Below are 21,615 nucleotides of genomic sequence, written 5' to 3'. Positions count from 1 at the left end.
CGTCTCAGTTTCTCGTACCGGCGGAGGTGGTGGTGGGTACGAGAACTGAGAGGATATCTGTTCTTCTGGATAGTGGGGCCGGGGCTAATCTGGTTGATGCTCAGTTTGCCCGGGTTCAAGGTATGCGATTGAGTGAGTTGGCTAAACCCATCCCCATATTCTCGATCGATGCCAGGCCTCTCGGTCAGGGAAGTTTTTTGCAAGCTGTGCATGACGTAAAACTTCAAGTGGGGGCGATACATAAAGAACTGTTGTCTTGCTACGTGTTGGAGGGTCTTCCCACTCCTATAGTGTTGGGCCTTCCTTGGTTAACTAAGCATAACCCGGTTATTAATTGGCAAACCAGAGAGATAAGCCAATGGAGTAAATTCTGTAATAAAAACTGCATGAACACGGTCATCGGTGCGGTTACTCCTTGGGTCTTACCTCCATTTCTGGCGGACTTTGAGGATGTATTCTCGGAGAAAGGGTGTCAGGAACTACCTCCTCATCGCGAGTATGACTGTTCTGTAAAACTGCTCCCTGAGGCCAAGTTACCTAAAGCTAGGTTGTATAACCTTTCTGGTCCTGAGAGGCAGGCCATGAAGGATTATATTTCAGAAAGTCTGGCTAAGGGGCATATTAGACCTTCATCTTCACCGGTGGCTGCGGGGTTCTTCTTTGTTAAGAAGAAAGATGGAGGCCTACGCCCTTGCCTGGATTTCCGTGAACTTAATCGGATTACGGTCCGAGATCCGTATCCGCTCCCACTTATTCCCGATCTCTTTAATCAGATCGTGGGCGCCAAATGGTTCTCTAAGTTGGATCTCAGGGGGGCGTACAATCTGATTAGGATGAAGGAGGGGGATGAGTGGAAGACGGCGTTTAACACTCCGGAGGGGCATTATGAGAACCTTGTCATGCCATTCGGTCTGACTAATGCCCCGGCAGTGTTCCAACACTTTGTTAATGACATTTTTCGCCGCCTGGTGGGACAGTTTGTTGTCATATATCTGGATGATATCTTAATTTACTCGCCGGATCTGGTGTCTCATCAGGAGCACGTTAGGCAGGTGTTACAGATCTTGCGGGATAATAAACTGTATGCCAAATGGGAAAAGTGTGTGTTCGCCGTACAGGAACTCCAGTTTTTAGGCTTCCTGGTTTCAGCGTCCGGTTTTCGTATGGACCCTGGGAAAGTGCGGGCAGTTCTTGAGTGGGATCGGCCAGAGAATCTTAAGGCACTACAACGTTTCCTGGGGTTTGCTAATTATTACCGGAAGTTCATTCGTAATTTCTCGTCCATGGTTAAGCCTCTCACAGACATGACTAAAAAGGGGACGGATTTTTCTAGGTGGTCTGACAAGGCTTGTCAAGCATTCTCCTCCTTGAAAAAATGTTTTGCCTCGGCACCCATACTCATTCAACCTGATGCGTCACAGCCATTCATTGTAGAGGTAGACGCTTCCGAGGTAGGGGTGGGAGCAGTATTGTCACAAGGTTCGTCCCCTGGTAAGTGGCATCCGTGCGCCTTTTTCTCTAAAAAATTGTCGTCCGCTGAGAGGAATTACGATGTCGGCAATAGGGAACTCTTGGCCATTAAGTTAGCTTTTGAGGAGTGGCGCCATTTTTTGGAGGGGGCAGTCCATCCGGTCACCGTCATCACCGATCACAAGAACCTGCTATATCTGGAGTCCGCGAAACGTCTGAATCCCAGACAAGCTAGGTGGTCATTGTTTTTTACCAGGTTTAATTTTGTCGTTACATATCGTCCTGGGTCAAAAAATGTAAAGGCGGATGCCTTATCTCGTAGTTTCCCTGGGGCCGGGAATACGAACGACCCGATTCCTATCCTTCAGGAGGGGGTGGTGGTTTCGGCAGTATGCTCTGAGCTGGAGGAGGAGGTATTGGAGGCTCAGGGGGACGCCCCTGTTGGACCTCCGGGGAGACTGTTTGTTTGTTCCAGATCAGTTGCGACAAAAGGTGATCGAGGCACACCATAACTCAGTTTTTGCAGGACACCCGGGGAGTAGAGCAACTGTGGATCTCCTCTCGCGTCGGTTTTGGTGGCCTAACTTACATAAGGAGGTGGTAACTTTTGTCGCGTCCTGTGGGGTTTGTGCGCGCTCTAAGACCTCACATACCCGTCCGTCTGGGGCCCTCTTACCTTTGAAGATCCCGGAGCGTCCTTGGACTCATCTGTCTATGGACTTTATTACGGACCTCCCTCCGTCTTCGGGTAAAACGGTCATACTCGTTGTAGTGGACAGGTTCAGCAAGATGGCACATTTTATCGCTCTTCCAGCTCTCCCTAATGCTAAAACTCTTGCGCAGGTGTTCATTGGGGAGATTGTGAGGCTTCACGGGGTACCCTCCGAGGTGGTGTCTGATCGTGGGTCTCAGTTTGTGTCCAAGTTCTGGAAGGCGTTTTGTGCACGGCAGGGGATGCATTTGTCGTTCTCATCGGCTTTTCATCCTCAGACCAATGGTCAGACGGAACGTATGAACCAGAGCTTGGAGACATATCTCCGGTGTTTTGTGTCAGAGAACCAGGAGGACTGGGCTTCTTTCTTACCTCTGGCAGAGTTTGCTCTTAATAATAGGCGGAGCGAGTCCACTGGTAAGTCCCCGTTTTTTGGGGCATATGGTTTTCACCCCCAGTTTTGTACTTTCAGTAGGGGGGGCTCTTCGGGGGTTCCTGAGGAGGAACGATTTTCCTCATCACTCGCTTCAGTATGGAGAGGGGTGCTGAAGAATCTGAATACTATGGGGAACCGATACAAACGTATGGCTGATAGGAGGAGAGTGTCTGGTCCGGACCTAAGTGTGAACGATCGGGTATGGTTGTCTACCAGGAATATAAAACTTAAGGTTCCCTCCTGGAAACTGGGTCCCAGGTTCATCGGGCCGTACAGAATCAGTTCTATTATTAATCCGGTGGCATTCTGTCTTGACCTCCCCCCTACGTTTAAAATTCACAACGTGTTCCACAGATCGTTGCTTAAGAGGTATGTGGCGCCGGTGGTACCGTCACCTTTACCTCCCCCTCCAGTGGTGGTCAAGGGTAACTTGGAGTTCCAGGTATCGAGGGTCATCGATTCACGCTTTAATCGCCGGTCCCTTCAGTACTGGTTCATTGGAAAGGGTATGGTCCTGAGGAGAGGATGTGGGTTCCTGCGTCGGATATTAACGCAGACCGATTAGTTCGGGCCTTCCACACGACTCACCCGGATAAACCTGGCCCTGAGGGTCCGGAGGCCCCTCGTAGAAGGGGGGGTACTGTTACGGGTGTGTCGCCACGAAGATCGTCACGATTACACAGCCTGACTTCTCGCAGCTGACTTTTTGGTGCTTTGTGTTTTTCGGCAGTGAGGGAGTTAATTCTCTCTCTCTCTGTGCTAGACGAGGTCCAGCCTCGCCCAGCTGCAATCAATGCTGCTGTAGTGAGACTCCTTCAAATGCCTGCTGGTCTGTTAGGGAAGTGTCGGTGAAAGCATTTCATGCAGACTAACAGAGCGGATCGTGGTATTTGGAGTTTCAGAGATAAGTGTATTCGGAGAGTTTTTTCCCTTCCTCGCTTTATCATTTATCTCCTTTCCCGTTGGTGTTCCCTCTGTTGTAGTTGTGTAGTTTTTGTATGCAAGGTGGTTTTGGTTTTTCCCTTGTACTGTCTCGTTCGTCTAAGTACTGTGTGTGGGCATATTATTACTTGTCCCCTTTTGTTGTGATCGGGGTCCTTCTCAGGACTAGATTACTTAGGTGCAGGGATCCTCAGGAGGTAGGGGTTACGCTGGCGGCCTGGACCTCTGTACCTTTAACAGTACCTCCAGGTTGAGGGATTAGTCAGGGCCCCAGCTTAGGGTCAGCTTAGGCCCCCTTCCTCCAGTATACAGAGACAGCGTGACATAGGACCAGGGGAGCTGCCCAGGTACTGCAGCTATCCCTTACTACCCCTGCCTTCTTCATGTCGTGCAACATCTCCTTCGCCTTCTGGTAGTGTGCTGGTGGTATGGGCCTGTAACGTTCTTTGATGGGTGGATGGTCACCTGTGGGTATATGGTGTTGTACCCCTTTAATCCTCCCAAAGTCAAATGGATGTTTACTGAATACCTGCTCGTTTTCCTGAACCACCCGGTGTACACCCTGCTTCTGATGGGCAGGAGTGGTGTCTGTCCCAACATGGAGCTGTTGACACCAATCCTCCACCTGGATTCCCGGGTCATTATCCTCCACTTCGTCTGGTGAGGTTAAGGACTCCGCCGTGTGTATGGAGTTGTTATCTACTGTGTACAGTTTGGCAACAGTGGTGTAGCGTGGTAATGTAATCTCGTCCTCCCCATAGTTCAGGAGGCGTACGGGCACCCTCCCATTGCATACATCCACCACTACAGTCAAGAGTGTAGGTCTATGTTCCGAGCTAAGGGGCTCTACTACCGCCTGGTAGCTCCGTCCTTTGAGACCTATTGCTGCTCTACACCAAATCAGCATCTCACTCATCGGGGGGATCACAATGGGTATCGGGTCTGTCAACCGTACATTACCAATTTCACCACCTGTTAGCTTTACCCGTTGCTGGTACACAAGGGCTCGGATCTCTTTCTGGAGTGCCCTTCTCTGCCCTGGTCTGGCGTTGTCAGCCATCTGTTGGAGCAAGAACAACACTTCTCCCAAGCAGTTACTAACAATATTTGTGCCAAGTACCATATACAAGTCTGTATCATCAGGATTAGTCTCTACTACAATTAGTCCCTGGTCCTTCAGTTCCACTCTTCCCACCTTTACTGCCACATCCTTAACCCCGACTAGGTTAAGGGGGAGGCCATTAGAGGCATACACGGAAAGGTTTGGATCTGGCGGGTGAAGTTCGTCTATGGACCAGAACCTTTTGTAGAGGACATCAGGCATGATGGTTACCTGAGATCCTGTGTCCAGCAGGGCAGGTGTCGCGATGCCGTCCAGCACAATGGACAGGAAAGGTCTTCCTCCCATGAACCGGCGGTACCAGTTTGATGGGCCTGGTTGGTCTACTCCTGGGTGTCGGCCCTCGGCCCCAGGGTTTCCTCGTTTAAAGGGCAGGTCCACGTGGTGTGGCCTGCTTTATGGCAGCGGTAGCAGATGAAGTCTTCTGGAGGGCGCCGTTGGTCGTTGGTCCTCCCACGGGGTGGCGTTGTCCTCCTACGGGGTGGCGTTGTCCTCCTACGGGGTGGAATTGTCCTCCTTCTTCTTCTCATCCAGGGGACATCCTCAGGGCTATCGGCTAGCAGGATCCTTCCTTCCGGCTCAGGCTCCGTCTGTAGCTGCAGAGTGCTCATGACAGTGGCCAGGGTTTTACTTAACTGGCGCACTTCAGAGCGTAAGCTGTTCAGCTCGCTAGGGGGACTGTTTGCATCTTTGTTTCAGCCGTCAGTGGAGGAGCAGTGGGTGCTGTGGGCACTGGGGTGGCCCCACCCTGGTAACGCTGGATAGCAGTGTCTGTTGTTTCCAGGGGCTGCAGGCCCTTTATAGCCATGTCCTTAAGGGTGTCAAAGGTGGCATCTGGATGGTCTAAGGCCCACCACCGTACAGTTCTGCTCTCTTCCTGGGACTTCAACCACCGGAGTAATTGTTCCGTCAGCAGTTTATTTTCCTCATGGATGCTGGCTGGACTAACCTGTTTCAGGGCCCGCAGGGCCTCCTGTAAGCGCCAGGCATAGTCCCGGATACTGTCCTCGGGTTTCTGGACACACTGGTAGAACCTCATCCAGAGATCTGTCTCAGTGCGGTTTTCAAACGCTGTTTGCAATCTTCTAAAGATGATGGACACTGATTCTTGGCCAGGTTTCAACTTCTCGCTCAGCGGCACCAGTCAATTGTCCTAACACTACAGCGGCTCTCTGCTTGCCAGTCAGAGAATACATATCCAGTATGTCGCATATTTTCCTCTTGAATCTGGACAGTGTGTCGAGCGTACCATTATACTGGGGGAACCACTTCGCTGCAGGGACATACGACAGGGCCATAGGTATCAACGGAGTTACGACCCCTGCTGGTGGAGCGGCCTCTCCGGCCTGTGCAGCGCTGGGCACAGCTTGGGCCTCACGAGCGCTAAGCGGCACTCCGGCGGCTTGCTGGTCGTCGGCCATGGTTGCGCCCCCCTAGTGAACCGGAGCCTACCTTCTTTTACCAGGTAGGCCGCAGCTCCACGGGCGACGGTCTTCTTCCAGGACCTTGCGTCACTCGCGTCTGATGTCAGAGCGTCCTCTGGCTCCTTCCAGGACCTGACGCTTCCTGATTCGACGTCAGGGGCGGGGCGTGTCCTGGGCTTCACGCGCTTCCAGCGGTTACGACCCTCTTCTTCCCGCGTGGCAACAGGAAAAATGGCGGATATGGTGGGAAAACCTCAAGAATGGTGGGAAAACTTCACCACAGTAAGGGTTGCAGTCTCTTAAGGCGCACAGTACCCGGTGGCAATGGGCATGCAATCCTGTTTGTGACGCCAAGAATCTGACTCGCCCCCAGGGCCGTGGGGTACTCGGCAGCCAGGCCTTATGGCTGCTTTTGGGGGAGATCACGGTGGCTGGCCCGGTCCATGACCCAGGGCGGTCAGTGCAAAAAGGGGATATTTATAGGGGATTTGTCGTGACACCACCTGTAGTGTCTGGTGAGGATCACCAGCACTGCGACAGTCCTCTGAGGCAGGTGTTAGGGCAGCTTGAGATGGAACGGCTCCCCACAGGTGGAGCAGGCCTCAGGGCAGTGAAAACGATGCAGGTTGTGCTGGGCGTTGTGGTGCAGAAGTAACGGACAGAGACAGGGGATTTGCTTCATTACCTTTACTGGTGCTGTTGTTGGGTACGGTCCAGGGTACTCCAGGTGAAGGGCGCACTTTTGGACTCTCCCCAGTGAGCGGGTATAGGGCCTCCTGATCCGTTGCTGTCTCTGTGTATGTTCCTGCCCAGCCTGCAACTGAGCCTAGACTATGTGTCCTGCTTTTACTTCACCTGTTGCTCAGAAGTAGGACCTCTGGTTGGTAACCACTTTCCCTGGACGTCGGGGCCTTCGTGGTTCCTGGTCCTGTAGGTGTCTAGCTTCAGGTTTGCCAGGGACTTGTAGTCCTCCAGGGATTCCGGTTATCCCTACTGGGTGTAAAGGGTCCCTGTAGGCTCGGACCCAGTGTCCGGTTTGTATAACGGGGTGAGCTTACTAGGCTCCTCTGCCCCCTTAGCTCCACTCTCTTTTTCTCCTCGTTGTCGACCACACTCGGAGCCCTCACTACTCGGCAGCTGGCGTGCTGCGTCTTCACCGCTCTCTGAGCGTCGGCACGCCCTCTGCTCTCTCTGAGCTGTGTTACTTTCTGAACACTGAACTGAAACTAAGACTAAGACTGAGCTGCCTGGCTCCACCCTCCCTTTATATATCCCTAACGGGCTCCCTCTGCTGGTCTGAGGTGGTAGGGTGGAGGTGTGTGAATGTGTGAGGGCCTCTTGTGGAGAAGTCCATCCATGCACCCTTCTGGATTCTGTGGCACCAGTGCGTAGCAGGGCGCCACACACGCAGCTGAGCAGAGGAGGTGGATGAGGAGGAAGATGAGGAGGTTACGTTCCGGCCTACGGCACAGACATGGAGTGATGTAACCATGACAAGCACTGCATCCTCAGCCACAACTCTGCAAAGGATGACACAACTCACGTTATCTGCCAACTTTGTTAAAAACGACTGAGTAGAGGCAATAATTGCAATAATTTGACCACTACATGCATGAATTGGCACATGAGCGATTAACATGTGCTAGTCGGGGAATCTCACTGCGCTAAAATCTAGACTAACGGGCCTCACCAACCACCGGCTGCCCCATCAACCGCATCTGCTTCTTCCTCCTCTGTCACCGTGGCAAGTGTTCTCACACAGGTCTCCAGCCGCAGAATCTCCACTTGTTTATCTGCTCTAGTCATGCTGAGTGACAGCCCATTAGCTGTTACGAAAGTGGATATGTCTGCTGTTTTTGACTGATCTTAGATACCAAGCACTCCACATCTTTCTCAATCCAGCATAACATCTTCGCCTGCATCTCACTCACAGTCCAGCTGTTTGTCCGGTTCACCATACTCCGCCCTCTGTGAGCACCGCAGCCAGCCCTCGGTCCTGCAGTTGTGGTCACGTAAAAGATTGTTTCCTCCTACACATGCCAAAGCAAAGAGCTTGAACTTCACCATCTCCAATCTGTTGGCCATGGAAATACTGTCTTTCTGCCTAGTAGATACAGACGGTTTCCGAAAGCTGATGGCTGTCGCAGTCCCCCAGTACCAGTTGCCCAGTCGCCTTTACTTCTCTAAGAAATATGTGCCTCCGCTACACCAGCATGTCGCAGACAACATCACCCATTCCTTGAAAAAATCTATGTCTGACAGGGTGCATTTCACCACTGACACCTGGACGAGCAAGCTTGGCCAGGGGCATTACATCTCGCTACCTGGGTTACTGGGTGACTGACTCTGATGGCTGTGGGGTTAGACGGGGAATGGGCTGCTCCACAAGTCTTGGAATCCCCAAGGCTTGCAGGGCGCTTGGGGATAGAGAACTAAACCACTACACACCAGAAGATGGAGAAATAAAGTACTGGACATCAGGAGTCGAAGAACTAAACTATTAGACACCTAGGGATGGAGAACTAAATCAAAATAGACCAGAACATGGAGAACTAAACGAATAAACAACAGTGGTTGGAGAACTACGCTACTACACACCTAGGGATGGAGAACTAACTCACAATAGACCAGAACATGGAGAACTAAACTAATAAACAACAGTGGTTGGAGAACTAAACTACTACACTCCTAGGGTTGGAGAACTAAACCACTACACACCAGGAAATGGAGAACTAAAGCACTAGACATCAAAGTGTCACTAGACTTGTATGTCTTGGAATCCCCAAGGCTTGCAGGACAAACCTATGTATCTAACACTTCCTCCACTGCTTCTGCCTCCTTCACCTCCTTTAGGGCCTCCACCTGAGCCCTCAATCTCTCCCTTCCCTAAGACACGCGTTCCAACAGTGCAGAGAGAATCCACACCATCTCCGTACTGCGCAGCCAGGGCTCACCGCAATCAGGCAGTGTTTAAAATAATATGCCTTCAAGATTGCAATCCAGAGGTGGATTAAGAGTAGCAAGGGCCCCGGGCAGTTTAGAAGGCGCGGCCTCCCCCCCCACACACACACACACCTGATGTATCACATGTCACATGATCCCCTGTGATAGATCATGTGATAGTTCACGTGAAATTAATTTGGCACAATATTAATATACTAGATGGTGGCCCGATTCTAATGCATCGGGTATTCTAGAATAGGTATATGGCCGACCGGGCGCAAGCAGCAGAGCGGTGTTTACATTCGGCGCCAAAATCGCTGATTGGTCGAGGCCGGCAACCGCGACCAATCAGCAAAGCGGTGTTAAAATTTGGCGCCTATATCGCAGATTGGTCACGGTCGGCGGTCGTGATCAATCAGCAGAGCGGGGTTTAAATTTGGTGCCGATAATGCTGATTGTTCGCGGCCGGCGACCACGACCAATTAGCAGAGCATTGTTTAAATTTGGCGCCAATCTCGCTGATTGGTCGCGTCTGCCGTCCGCGACCAATCAGCAGAGCGTTGTTTAAATTTGGCGCCAATCTCGCTGATTGGTCGCGGCTGGCGGTAGCGACCAATCAGCAGAGCAGTGTTTCAATTTGCCACCAAAATCACTGATTGGTCGGGGCCGGCCACCGCGACCAGTCAGCAGAGCGGGGTTTAAATTTGCCGCCAATATCGATGATTGGTCGGGGCCAGCGGCCGCAACCAATCAGCGTCGTATTAGTGAGGACCGGGGAGCGGCGCTGCCTGTGGGGGGTACTTCCGCTGCGAGCAGCTGGGAGATGAGCGACTGTGAGCAGCAGAAGCATGCCGACCGGCGGCACCGCTCCTCGGTCCTCCGTTCACACTTGCCGTCGGGAGATCATAGCGCTGTTTAAATTTAGCGCTAATATCACTGATTGGTCGTGGTCGGCTGTCATCCGCGACCAATCAGCAGAGCGTTGTTTAAATTTGGCGCCAATCTCGCTGATTGGTCGCGTCTGGCGTCTGCGACCAATCAGCAGAGCGTTGTTTAAATTTGGCGCCAATATCGCTGATTGGTCGCGGCTGGCGTCCGCGACCAATCAGCACGGCAGTGTTTAAATGTGGCGGCAAGATCGGTGATTGGTCGCGGCCGCTATTTAAATGTGGCGCCCAAATCGGTGATTGGTCGCGGGCAGCGGCCGCGACCAATCAGCAGAGCGGTGTTTAACTTTAGCGCCAAGATCACTGATTGGTCGCGGGCGGAGAGCGCGACCAATCAGCGAATCGTATTGGTGAGGACCGGGGAGCGGAATCGTATTGGTGAGGACCGGGGAGCGCCGCTGCCTGTGCGGATACTTCCGCTGTGAGAAGCCGGGACATGAGCGACTGCTCGCAGCAGAAGTATCCCGACCCGCAGCGCCGCTCCCCGGTCCTCCCTTGACACGCTAGCCGCTGATGTCCCCATAGTATCCGCATGGTGTTACAAAGGTCCGGACATTTGTGTTCAAAATCGCTGATTGGTCGCTGGCGCTGCCCGCGACCAATCACCGATTTGGGCGCCAAATTTAAATATCGGCTGCGACCAATCACCGATTTTGGCGCCACATTTAAATAGCATCCGCGACCAATCAGTACAGCGGTGTTTAAATGTGGAGCCAAGATCGGTAATTGGTCGCGGCCGATATTTAAATGTAGCGGCCAAATCGGTGATTGGTCGCGGGCAGCGTCCGCGACCAATCAGCACAGTAGTGTTTAACTTTTGCGGCAAGATCAGTGATTGGTCGCGGGCCAAGACCGCGACCAATCACCGATTTGGGCGCAACATTTAAATAGAGTCCGCGACCAATCAGCACAGCGGTGTTTAAATGTGGCGCCAAGATCGGTGATTGGTCGCGGCCGATATTTAAATGTGGCGGCCAAATCAGTGATTGGTCGCGGGCAGCGCCCGCGACCAATCAGCAATTTTTAACACAAATGTCCGGACCTTTGTAACACCATGCGGATACTGTGGGGACATCAGCGGCTAGCGTGTCAAGGGAGGACCGGGAAGCGGCGCTGCGGGTCGGGATACTTCTGCTGCGAGCGCCCGTTCATGTCACGGGTTCTTGCAGAGGAAGCATCCGCACAGACATCCAATTGGTCGCGGCCGTTATTTAAATGTGCCGCACAAATCGGTGATTGGTCGCGGTCTTGGCCCGCGACCAATCACTGATCTTACCGCAAAAGTTAAACACTACTGTGCTGATTGGTCGCGGACGCTGCCCGCGACCAATCACCGATTTGGGCGCCAAATTTAAATATCGGCCGCGACGAATCACCGATCTTGGCTCCACATTTAAACACAGCTGTGCTGATTGGTCGCGGACGCTATTGAAATGTGGCGCCAAAATCGGTCGGCGTCCCCGACCAATCAACACAGCGGTGTTTAAATGTGAAGCCAAGATCGGTGATTGGTCGCGGCCGATATTTAAATGTGGCGCCTAAATCGGTGATTGGTCGCGGGCAGCGTCCGCGACCAATCAGCACAGCGGTGTTTAACTTTTGCGGTAAGATCAGTGATTGGTCGGGTCCGAAGACCGCGACCAATCATCGAATCGTCTTGGTGAGGACCGGGGAGCGGCGCTACCTGTGCGGGTACTTCCGCTGCGAGAACCCGGGACATGAGCGGGCGCTCGCAGCAGAAGTATCCCGACCCGCTCCCCGGTCCTCCCTTCCGTATGGAGGTCAGTGGCGCCGGCGGTCGGGGTCCTTCCGCTGCTACCGGCCGGGAGATGAGCGCCTCACGCCGCTCATCTCCCGGCTGCATCTCCGTCCCGCAGATGGGTCCGGCGGTCGAGGTCCTTCTGCTGGTACCGGTCAGGAGATGAGCGCCTCGCGCCGGTCATCTCCCAGCTGCATCGCCGCTGAGCTCCGTCCCGCTGATGAGCCGCTAACGGCCGCTATCTTGGTAGAAGGTCCGCCATGTTCCTCAATGATAATCCGCATGTGCTGTGCACATGCTGCGGAAATTTCCGCTGCGGATTATCATTGCGGAAAAATCCGCAGCACTACCAATTATTTTGCGGAAGCGCTGCGTTTTCGCCGCCATTGACTTGCATTGGAACGCATGTGATGCGCCCCCTGGGCCGTGGGGTACTCGGTGCCGGGCCGGTAGTTGCTAGGGGAGATGTCACAGTGACCCTGTCCGTGACCCAGGGCGGTCAATCAAAGGGGAATATTTACAGGGGAATTAAACTTCTTATATACAGTTCGTGACGCCACCTGTGGTATGCGGCTAAAGGGAGCCGCCGCTGCGGAGCAGATCCTCTGGAACGGTTGTTAATGCAGCAGAGTTGGTTTAGCTCTCTATAGGTAGAGCTTAGCTCCAGGGCAGTGTAGATGTTATGGATGTTGTTGTTGCAGTTGTGGTGCAGTGTAGTGCAGGGGGTGATGGCGCAGCAATAATTTCACAGAGACAGTGGGGTGCAGTCTTCAGAGTTTACTCACAGTTGTTAAGTTCCTCAGGTTGCACTTTCCGGATTACAACCTCCCACGTCACGCTGCGGTCACCAGGCAGGGGTTCAGCAAACTCCCAGGTGTTTCAAGAGTGCCTGACAGGACCCCCTTCTATATGCCCTTCTCAGCCATCTTCCTGTGCTGGCCCTCACCCTTCTTGCCCTGCGCCTCGCCAAACAATGTCCCAAGCCGGTATCCTGGGATCTTTCTGGGCAATCTGGAGTACCCTGGATCCTGTGTGGTTACCTTTTTGGCAACTTGAGTGCGGTTGTGGCAACTGCACCCTGAAAATACAGAAGCCTCCGGTTTCCAGTTGAACCTTGTAATTCTCACTGATTAGGGGCCGGTCCCCTCTGCGGCTTAATCCCTCCACCGCCTGGCAGATGCGGGGGTACGGGTGCCCTCCAGCACTGCCCGTACCCCTGGGATCCCTTCTTCGTTCCTGGAGCCTTCCTCCTGCTCCTCTCCTCAGTCTGTCCTGGGCCTCTCTCTAGGCCCTCCTCCTGAGCAGAGCTCCTACAGAGCTCCTGCTCCCTCTACTTCTCCTCTCAGACTGACCTGTCCTTTCAAGATGGCTTCACTCTATATACTGTCCCTTACAAGTGCTCCCTTGAACTACTTCCTCCACCCACACCCACTACATGGTTCCCCCTACTTTTGTTTCCCTCCACTCCAGCCAGTGACAGGGCTCAGCAGGAAAGCGACCCATCTTGCCCCTCCTGCTGGTCTGGAGTAGTGTAGTGTTGGATGCAGGTGTTTGGGTCCTGAGCTGTACTCCATCCTTACCTGAGAGTGAGATACCACACCTCTGGGTGAGATGCAGCACCTCTGTGGCGACTGAACCCGCAGGGGCGCCACATACCCCCCGGGTAAAACACAGCACGTCCGCGGGCTGAAACAGAGTAAAAACCATATTTTAGACATACAATTTTTAGATGCATCACATAGAAGAATTTTCAAACAACTTTTCTTCACTTTATGGGAGGCACATTACTTAAAAGTTCCAGGTTACTATATAAAACTTTTTTTTTTTAAAGAACACATTTTCCTTCTTCACACATATAAAACATTTTTTGCATAAAACATTCTCAACAGGTTACAGCGCGATCTGTACCCGGGTGTCCATTCCACCTAACAAGGTGCAATCTGTGCAACATGAGGGACCTGTCCGAAAACCCTCAACATAGGCCCTGGGCGTGGCTGCAGGGCATAGATGATCCAGTCGTTGGACCACGTCTTCGGCCACGCCAAACGGGTTTTTGTTCTGAAGTCAGTCTTGTTGTATAAAACCAATAAGGGGCACTTTAAGAAGTACAATTATTTACAACGGAAAGTTTTTCGGTTATTCACTGTCCATAACCCTACAGTCCTTTTACCCTTACCGGGTACACTTATAAAACTTTATATTCAAATATTTTTTTATTAAATTTTCAAGTAGAATGAAAAAAAAATATATATATATATGTATATATATATATATATATATATATATATATTTCATACAAACAGTACATATATAGTGAAATAGAGGTACACAAGTAAACAAGGTGAATACCGTCGTAAACCTGAAATTATTTGGTTGGTGATATGATTCGTAGCTTTAGATACGTAAGCTATATCTTATAGGTGCATTTTATAGACGGGTAACTTGGTTGATTCGTTCATAACATAAGTTGCCGAGGTATAGAAAGATAACGATTTACATATTTGGAAGTACACAGAAATGTTTCAGGAAAACAAGGGGGAAGGGAAAATCGGATGGTGATATTAAGACACGATATGCCCGCTATGACTATCCTGTAAGTTAGATACAATTAGATGAATGAGGATGATGAGTCGAGTTAGATTGAGACGACTAATATAGTCTTAAACAACGCTAAGGTCTCTACGGTGAATGTTTTGGAATCATAATAGAGTTCCAATCCTCCCATTTTCTGAAGTATTTTTTTAAAAGATTGTTTCTAAGGGTGTATGTATATTCATACGTGTTGTGGCATGCTAATTTTTCGATATTTTTTTCCACAGTTGGGGGAAGAGGGTCTTTCCAAAGGGCAGCAATATTGCTTTTTGCTGTAAGGAGTATATGAGTGATGATAGGTCTGTATCTGCATGGGAGGGTTTCAAGGCCCAAAAGGAGGAGCACCAGTTCTGGTGAAACCTGTGATGTTGTTAATTAAGGATTCAATTCCAGACCAGTATGATCTGAGAGCTTTACAGCTCCAAAAGATGTGAGTCAGTGTCACGGGTGTGTCGCCACGAAGATCGTCACGATTACACAGCCTGACTTCTCGCAGCTGAGTTTTTGGTGCTTTGTGTTTTTCGGCAGTGAGGGAGTTAACTCTCTCTCTCTCTGTGCTAGACAAGGTCCAGCCTCGCCCAGCTGGTGTTCCCTCTGTTGTAGTTGTGTAGTTTTTGTATGCAAGGTGGTTTTGGTTTTACCCTTGTACTGTCGCGTTCGTCTAAGTACTGAGTGTGGGCATATTATTACCTGTCCCCTTTTGTTGTGATCAGGGGTCCTTCTCAGGACTAGATTACTTAGGTGCAGGGATCCTCAGGAGGTAGGGGTTACGCTGGCGGCCTGGACCTCCGTACCTTTAACAGTTCCTCCAGGTAGAGGGATTAGTCAGGGCCCCAGCTTAGGGTCAGCTTAGGCCCCCTACCTCCAGTACACAGAGACAGCGTGACATTTTCACCGACCACTTAGATTTTCTCCAGCTACCATGGATCCAGTAGCCGGTCTAGCTCGGCAGTTGCAGAGTTTGTCCATGGAGCTGGCGGACGTTAGGTCCAAGGTTTTGTATCCTCAGGAGCAAGCCGGACCAGAACCTAAAGTAGCTCTCCCTGACAGGTTCACTGGGGGGCGGGACAAGTTTTTTGTTTTCCGGGAGGCATGCAAGTTGTACTTTCGGCTGCGGCCTCGGTCATCGGGGAGTGAAGAACAAAGGGTGGGAATTGTCATCTCGCTCCTACAAGGGGACCCACAATCTTGGGCGTTCTCTCTTCCCCCGGGCTCCCCGGCTCTCCAGTCAGTGGATAGGTTTTTTGCTGCTCTGGGTCTTGTATATGATGACCCGGATCGGATCTCCCTTGCTGAATCTAAGTTACGTAGGATCCAGCAGGGAGATCGTCCGGCGGAGGAATTCTGTTCGGAGTTCCGTAGGTGGGCCACTGACACCCAGTGGAATGACCCGGCTCTTAGGAGCCAGTTTTGTCAAGGTTTATCCGACAAATTACAGGATGTGTTGGCACAGTATGACTCTCCCGCGTCACTGGAAGCCGCTATGGCCCTTGCTATTCGCATTGACAGACGGCTTCGGGAGAGGTGCGGGATAACTCCACCCCCTGTGATGACTCCACCTCCTACAAGGTCCCCTCATATGGTGGTTCCCCTGGTCAGTCCAGAGGAGCCTATGCAATTAGGAGGGACATCATTTCGGGGGAGGGGACCGGTGGTGCGCCATAAGACAGGAAGGTGTTTCTTTTGCGGGAGAAAGGGACATTTTATTGGGGGGTGTCCATCCCGTCCCTTGCAGAGTGAAGAGTCGTCGGAAAACTGTTGATCCCAGGTTGTGTGGTGGACGGCAATCTGGGAGTAGGTATTTCGTCCCTAGGTTCGTCTCAGTTTCTCGTTCCGGCGGAGGTGGGGGTGGGTACGAGAACTGAGAGGATATCTGTTCTTCTGGATAGTGGGGCCGGGGCTAATCTGGTGGACGCTCGATTTGCCCGGGTTCAAGGTATGCGATTGAGTGAGTTGGCTAAACCCATCCCCATATTCTCGATCGATGCCAGGCCTCTCGGTCAGGGAAGTTTTTTGCAAGCTGTGCATAACGTAAAACTTCAAGTGGGGGCGATACATAAAGAACTGTTGTCTTGCTACGTGTTGGAGGGTCTTCCCACTCCTATAGTGTTGGGCCTTCCTTGGTTAACTAAGCATAACCCGGTTATTAATTGGCAATCCAGAGAGATAAGCCAATGGAGTAAATTCTGTAATAAAAACTGCATGAATGCGGTCTTCGGTGCGGTTACTCCTAGGGTCTTACCTCCATTTCTGGCGGACTTTGAGGATGTATTCTCGGAGAAAGGGTGTCAGGAACTACCTCCTCATCGCGAGTATGACTGTTCTGTAAAACTGCTCCCTGAGGCCAAGTTACCTAAAGCTAGGTTGTATAACCTTTCTGGTCCTGAGAGGCAGGCCATGAAGGATTATATTTCAGAAAGTCTGGCTAAGGGGCATATTAGACCTTCATCTTCACCGGTGGCCACGGGGTTCTTCTTTGTTAAGAAGAAAGAAGGAGGCCTACGCCCTAGCCTGGATTTCCGTGAACTTAATCGGATTACGGTCCGAGATCCGTATCCGCTCCCACTTATTGCCGATCTCTTTAATCAGATTGTGGGCGCCAAATGGTTCTCTAAGTTGGATCTCAGGGGGGCGTACAATCTGATTAGGATGAAGGAGGGGGATGAGTGGAAGACGGCGTTTAACACTCCGGAGGGGCATTATGAGAACCTTGTCATGCCATTCGGTCTGACTAATGCCCCGGCGGTGTTCCAACACTTTGTTAATGACATTTTTCGCCGCCTGGTGGGACAGTTTGTTGTCATATATCTGGATGATATCTTAATTTACTTGCCGGATCTGGTGTCTCATCAGGAGCACATTAGGCAGGTGTTACAGATCTTGCAGGATAATAAACTGTATGCCAAATGGGAAAAGTGTGTGTTCGCCGTACAGGAACTCCAGTTTTTAGGCTTCCTGGTTTCAGCGTCCGGTTTTCGTATGGACCCTGGGAAAGTGCGGGCAGTTCTTGAGTGGGATCGGCCAGAGAATCTTAAGGCACTACAACGTTTCCTGGGGTTTGCTAATTATTACCGGAAGTTCATTCGTAATTTCTCGTCCATGGTTAAGCCTCTCACAGACATGACTAAAAAGGGGACGGATTTTTCTAGGTGGTCTGACAAGGCTTGTCAAGCATTCTCCTCCTTGAAAAAATGTTTTGCCTCAGCACCCATACTCATTCAACCTGATGCGTCACAGCCATTCATTGTAGAGGTAGACGCTTCCGAGGTAGGGGTGGGAGCAGTATTGTCACAAGGTTCGTCCCCTGGTAAGTGGCATCCGTGCGCCTTTTTCTCTAAAAAATTGTCGTCCGCTGAGAGGAATTACGATGTCGGCAATAGGGAACTCTTGGCCATTAAGTTAGCTTTTGAGGAGTGGCGCCATTTTTTAGAGGGGGCAGTCCATCCGGTCACCGTCATCACCGATCACAAGAACCTGCTATATCTGGAGTCCGCGAAACGTCTGAATCCCAGACAAGCTAGGTGGTCATTGTTTTTTACCAGGTTTAATTTTGTCGTTACATATCGTCCTGGGTCAAAAAATGTAAAGGCGGATGCCTTATCTCGTAGTTTCCCTGGGGCCGGGAATACGGACGACCCGATTCCTATCCTTCAGGAGGGGGTGGTGGTTTCGGCAGTATGCTCTGAGCTTGAGAAGGAGGTATTGGAGGCTCAGGGGGACGCCCCTGTTGGACCTCCGGGGAGACTGTTTGTTCCAGATCAGTTGCGACAAAAGGTGATCGAGGCACACCATAACTCAGTTTTTGCAGGACACCCGGGGAGTAAAGCAACTGTGGATCTCCTCTCGCGTCGGTTTTGGTGGCCTAACTTACATAAGGAGGTGGTAACTTTTGTCGCGTCCTGTGGGGTTTGTGCGCGCTCTAAGACCTCACATACCCGTCCGTCTGGGGCCCTCTTACCTTTGAAGATCCCGGAGCGTCCTTGGACTCATCTGTCTATGGACTTTATTACGGACCTCCCTCCGTCTTCGGGTAAAACGGTCATACTCGTTGTAGTGGACAGGTTCAGCAAGATGGCACATTTTATCGCTCTTCCTGCTCTTCCTAATGCTAAAACTCTTGCGCAGGTGTTCATTGGGGAGATTGTGAGGCTTCACGGGGTACCCTCCGAGGTGGTGTCAGATCGGGGGTCTCAGTTTGTGTCCAAATTCTGGAAGGCGTTTTGTACACGGCGGGGAATGCATTTATCGTTCTCATCGGCTTTTCATCCTCAGACCAATGGTCAGACGGAACGTATGAACCAGAGCTTGGAGACATATCTCCGGTGTTTTGTGTCAGAGAACCAGGAGGACTGGGCTTCTTTCTTACCTCTGGCAGAGTTTGCTCTTAATAATAGGCGGAGCGAGTCCACTGGTAAGTCCCCGTTTTTTGGGGCATATGGTTTTCACCCCCAGTTTTGTACTTTCAGTAGGGGGGGCTCTTCGGGGGTTCCTGAGGAGGAACGATTTTCCTCATCACTCGCTTCAGTATGGAGAGGGGTGCTGAAGAATCTGAATACTATGGGGAACCGATACAAACGTATGGCTGATAGGAGGAGAGTGTCTGGTCCGGACCTAAGTGTGAACGATCGGGTATGGTTGTCTACCAGGAATATAAAACTTAAGGTTCCCTCCTGGAAACTGGGTCCCAGGTTCATCGGGCCGTACAGAATCAGTTCTATTATTAATCCGGTGGCATTCTGTCTTGACCTCCCCCCTACGTTTAAAATTCACAACGTGTTCCACAGATCATTGCTTAAGAGGTATGTGGCGCCGGTGGTACAGTCACCTTTACCTCCCCCTCCAGTGGTGGTCAATGGTAACTTGGAGTTCCAGGTATCGAGGGTCATCGATTCACGCTTTAATCGCCGGTCCCTTCAGTACCTGGTTCATTGGAAGGGGTATGGTCCTGAGGAGAGGATGTGGGTTCCTGCGTCGGATATTAACGCAGACCGATTAGTTCGGGCCTTCCACACGACTCACCCGGATAAACCTGGCCCTGAGGGTCCGGAGGCCCCTCGTAGAAGGGGGGGTACTGTCACGGGTGTGTCGCCACGAAGATCGTCACGATTACACAGCCTGACTTCTCGCAGCTGAGTTTTTGTTGCTTTGTGTTTTTCGGCAGTGAGGGAGTTAACTCTCTCTCTCTCTGTGCTAGACAAGGTCCAGCCTCGCCCAGCTGCAATCAATGTTGCTGTAGTGGGACTCCTTCAAATGCCTGCCGGTCTGTTAGGGAAGTTGTCGGTGAAAGCATTTCATGCAGACAAACAGAGCGGATCGTGGTATTTGGAGTTTCAGAGCTAAGTGTATTTGGAGTGTTTTTTCCCTTCCTCGCTTTATCATTTATCTCCTTTCCCGTTGGTGTTCCCTCTGTTGTAGTTGTGTAGTTTTTGTATGCAAGGTGGTTTTGGTTTTACCCTTGTACTGTCTCGTTCGTCTAAGTACTGTGTGTGGGCATATTATTACCTGTCCCCTATTGTTGTGATCAGGGGTCCTTCTCAGGACTAGATTACTTAGGTGCAGGGATCCTCAGGAGGTAGGGGTTACGCTGGCGGCCTGAACCTCTGTACCTTTAACAGTACCTCCAGGTAGAGGGATTAGTCAGGGCCCCAGCTTAGGGTCAGCTTAGGCCCCCTACCTCCAGTACACAGAGACAGCGTGACAGTCAGACTGCCAGCAGCATTACAATTCCTCCAGCAAAGGGGGGAGTTAGCATTCTGAATTTTTTGAAGTTCTAGTGGAGTAAAATACCAGCATGTGTAGATCTTGCAGTGGGTTTCTACAAGGGATGAGCAGGGAATGTCAGTATAGATAGATTCAAAGACTTTGTGCAGAAGATCGGTCGTTATTTCTATACTTAGTTCTTTTTTGCATGCTTCTATATTTGTTGTATAAAAACACAAGAAAAAACTGAGTGTACGGCATATAAGAAAAACTTTATTAGTAAAAGTATAAATACATAATATTACATGTATAATAAATAGATGTAGATGGGGAGGCGATACGGATACAAAAAAGCACGTAACAAATATCCACAGCTAACAAGTGTAGCAGGATAGTATGAAGAGGGGGAGAAGAAAGAGCGACCCAAGGGTAACATGTGTTAATTGATGACAGAGTAGGAAAGGTATATGTAGAAGGATATCAATAATTCAAATAATACTGGATAAATATCACATTTTTCCCACAGTGGGGCAAGAGTAGGTATAATCCATAATAGAGGATACACTGACCAGTATAATCGCCAGGGGACGCTCAAAGGGGGGGCTAGGGGACAAGGCAGGAGCAGACCAGTGTGGGACCTGCAGGCCTCGACGCGCGTTTCGCAAGTTCGCTTTGTCAAGAGGCGTCACAATGAGAGCACCGGCGTCTTTTTAAATATCCCTGCAGAAGTTGGTCACATGTGCACACATGTGACCGGAAGGAAATATATAGGTAAGTACAGCTACAAAGATTGAAATACATAGGGACAATAGGTGCTAATGTTTATTTTTAACTTATTTTTCCTTATACTTAATACATAGTGTCCTTCTCTTTGTGGATTTCATACCTGCCGTGAAGCCTGCTTTCTGGTGATATATTCCCTCCCGTTGATAAGATTGAAGATAAGGAAATGGAATGACCACTGACATCCACGGACACTGCCCCCATGCTGCCTTTGTGTTATGGACATCCCCACATTTTTATATTAGCACCTATTGTCCCTATGTATTTCAATCTTTGTAGCTGTACTTACCTATATATGTCCCATGTGAGATTTATGGTATCCGAGTATGGTGGCACAATGTATATGTGGACAATAGTATTTTGGTAACTATACCTGGCTCCCTGGTCAGGCGGTGCGCATGCGCGGGGCTACTCACCCTCCTGGCTTCCCATGCGTCTGTCTCCATGGTGTCGGCGCTGCCCCGGACTCTGCTCTTTAGCACTTCCGGGTTCGCGCCGACGTCATGACTGGCGTTCTGGGGGCGGGATTTTCTGACGATCCCTGCGCATGTGCCGCTCACGCCTTCCGGTTGGCGGCCATTTCCTTCCGGTCACATGTGTGCACATGTGACCAACTTCTGGAGGGATATTTAAAAAGACGCCGGTGCTCTCATTGTGACGCCTCTTGACAAAGCGAACTTGCGAAACGCGCGTCGAGGCCTGCAGGTCCCACACTGGTCTGCTCCTGCCTTGTCCCCTTGCCCCCCCTTTGAGCGTCCCCTGGCGATTATACTGTATCCTCTATTAT

Source organism: Phyllobates terribilis, unplaced genomic scaffold, assembly GCF_046119375.1.
Source record: "Phyllobates terribilis strain yellow unplaced genomic scaffold, ASM4611937v1 Scaffold_4__5_contigs__length_816908805, whole genome shotgun sequence".
NCBI classification, from domain to species: Eukaryota; Metazoa; Chordata; class Amphibia; order Anura; family Dendrobatidae; genus Phyllobates; species Phyllobates terribilis.
The sequence above is the reverse complement of the archived record's forward strand: the minus strand, read 5'-3'. Positions refer to the sequence as shown.